We start from the raw sequence: 2,146 nt of genomic DNA, 5'->3' as shown, positions 1-2,146 counted from the left end.
GTTGAAGAGGGTCTGTGCAATCCTTCTGCCTAGTCCGCCATCTTGCCGGAACCCCCCTCATTTACTTTTGAGTTGCATTTTCCTAATGACTAATAATACTGAGTATCTTTTCATGTGCTATTATTGGCTATTTGTAAATCTTCTGTGGAGAAATCTCTATTCAAATATTTTATCCATTTTTTTAATTGGATTTTTTATTTTTTTATTATTGAATTGTAAGTGTTCATTATATATTCTGAATACAAGTCTGTTACCAGACATACAACTTGCAAATATTTTCTCCCATTCTGTTAGTTGTCTTTTCCGTTTCTTGATGGTATCATTTATAATACAGGTTTTTAATTTTGATGACTTTCAATTTATCTGTTTTTTCTTTTGTTATTTGTGCTCCTGATGCTATAGTTTATAACCTATTACTTAACCAAAGTGAAAATTTACTCTGTGTTTTCCTTTCAGAGTTTTATAGTTTTAGCTGTTAAATTTAGGTATATGATCCATTTTCAGTTAATTTTCATATATAGTGTTAGGGGCCCAACTTCATTCGTTTGCCTCTGGATATACAGAAGTCTCAGCACTGTGGACAATGAATACGGAAGACTGAAGAAGAGTTGATGCTTTTGAGTTGTGGTGTTGGCAAAGAATACTGAAAGTACCATGAACTGCCAGAAGAACAAATGCAGCATCTGGCAAAACCGCACAGGTCATGAAATGAAACGACACAAAAGGATTAATAGTTTTCATTTTTATTATTTATAAGGAATGGGGGCCAGGCAGATGCCCTGCATGTTCTGCAAGAGCAACCCCTGATGCCTTTGTTCTAATTTATTTATATGTTTGTACATGATTACATCATTAGTTTTGGAAGTCATGCAATCAGCTTATTCTCTACTGAGCTAAAGTTTTACTCTACATGCTCAAGGACAACAGGTGGTGGTCATTAAAACAATCACAGAAATCTGAGGAATAAGGAGTGAAAAACGATAAAAGTTTACTAGGATACAGTGATGCAGAGTATGAAGCATCTCAATAAGATAAAAAAAAAAAAACCGTGGAGAATAACATTTACTCTTAATACTTTGATTTTTGCCAATTAAGTATTTAACAGTGAGAGAGACCTTGTCATCTCTTAAAGCAACATTCAACCACAGAGAGGCCTTGCCATCTCTAAAAGCAAACACTCAATCCCGAGAGGCCTTGTCATTTCTTCACTGTAATTAGAACATGTGCCTTGCAATCGTGTTCTTTTGGGGGTCTTTTTCTTGTTCCCCAACAAACAAACAAATCTGTCCTGGAAGAAGTATAGTCAGAATGTTCCTCAGAAGCCAGAATGGCCAGACTTTATCTCACCTACTTTGGTCATGTTGGCAGAAGGTACCATTCCCTGGAGAAAGGATATCATGCTTGGTGAAGTGGAGTGTCAGTGAAAAAGGGGAAGATCCTCAACAAGATGGATTGACACAGTGGCTGCAACAATGGGCTCAAGTGTAGCAAGGATTGTGAGGCTGGCGCAGTACTAGGCACTGTTTCGTTCTGTCATGCATAGGGTTGCTATGAGTTGGAGCTGACTAGACGGCACCTTACAACAACAGCAGCACTATTGGTTGAAAATACTATTCTTTCCCCATTGAATTATTTTGTTTTTCTTTGTCAAAAATCAATTGATTATAAATATAATGATATTTTTGAAATTTCCTATCTATTCCATTGATCTGTATCTTTGTTCCTATGCCAGTGCCACCCTGTCTTGATCGTTAGAATGTATTGTGAGTTTTGAAGTTGGGAAGAGTGAGTTCTCCAACTTTGTTCTTTTTTCAAGATTGTTTTGCTGTTCTGGGTCCCTTGGTTTTCCTGTGAATTTTAGAATTAGGTTGTTAATTTTTACAAAAATTCAATTGGAGTTTTTATAGGAATTGTGTTGTGGAATCTATAGGTAATTTGGAAGTATTGCCATCTTAACACTATCAATCTTCCAATCCATGAACATTGGGTATGTTTCTACTCATTTGTTGTTGTGTGCCATCAAGTTGATTCTTTTTTTTTTTTTTAATTAAGATTTGGGTGAAGATTTACAGAGTAAATTCACTTTTCATACAGCAGTTCACATATACTTTGTCTCATGTCATTGACCAAAATTTACAATGCAGCA

At 35.6% G+C, this 2,146-nt stretch overlaps 1 protein-coding gene across 1 annotated transcript in view; it reads left to right on the top strand.

The window, feature by feature from the left end:
- Window positions 1-2,146, top strand: part of CCDC15 (coiled-coil domain containing 15) — a 165,313-nt gene that overhangs the window by 70,856 nt on the left and 92,311 nt on the right. The gene's annotated exons all lie outside the window — the stretch shown is intronic.

This window comes from Orycteropus afer, unplaced genomic scaffold (genome assembly GCF_000298275.1).
Source record: "Orycteropus afer afer isolate SDZICR_OR568_19922 unplaced genomic scaffold, OryAfe1.0 scaffold00325, whole genome shotgun sequence".
Lineage (NCBI taxonomy): Eukaryota > Metazoa > Chordata > Mammalia > Tubulidentata > Orycteropodidae > Orycteropus > Orycteropus afer.
This window is presented reverse-complemented; position numbering and strand designations above follow the sequence as displayed.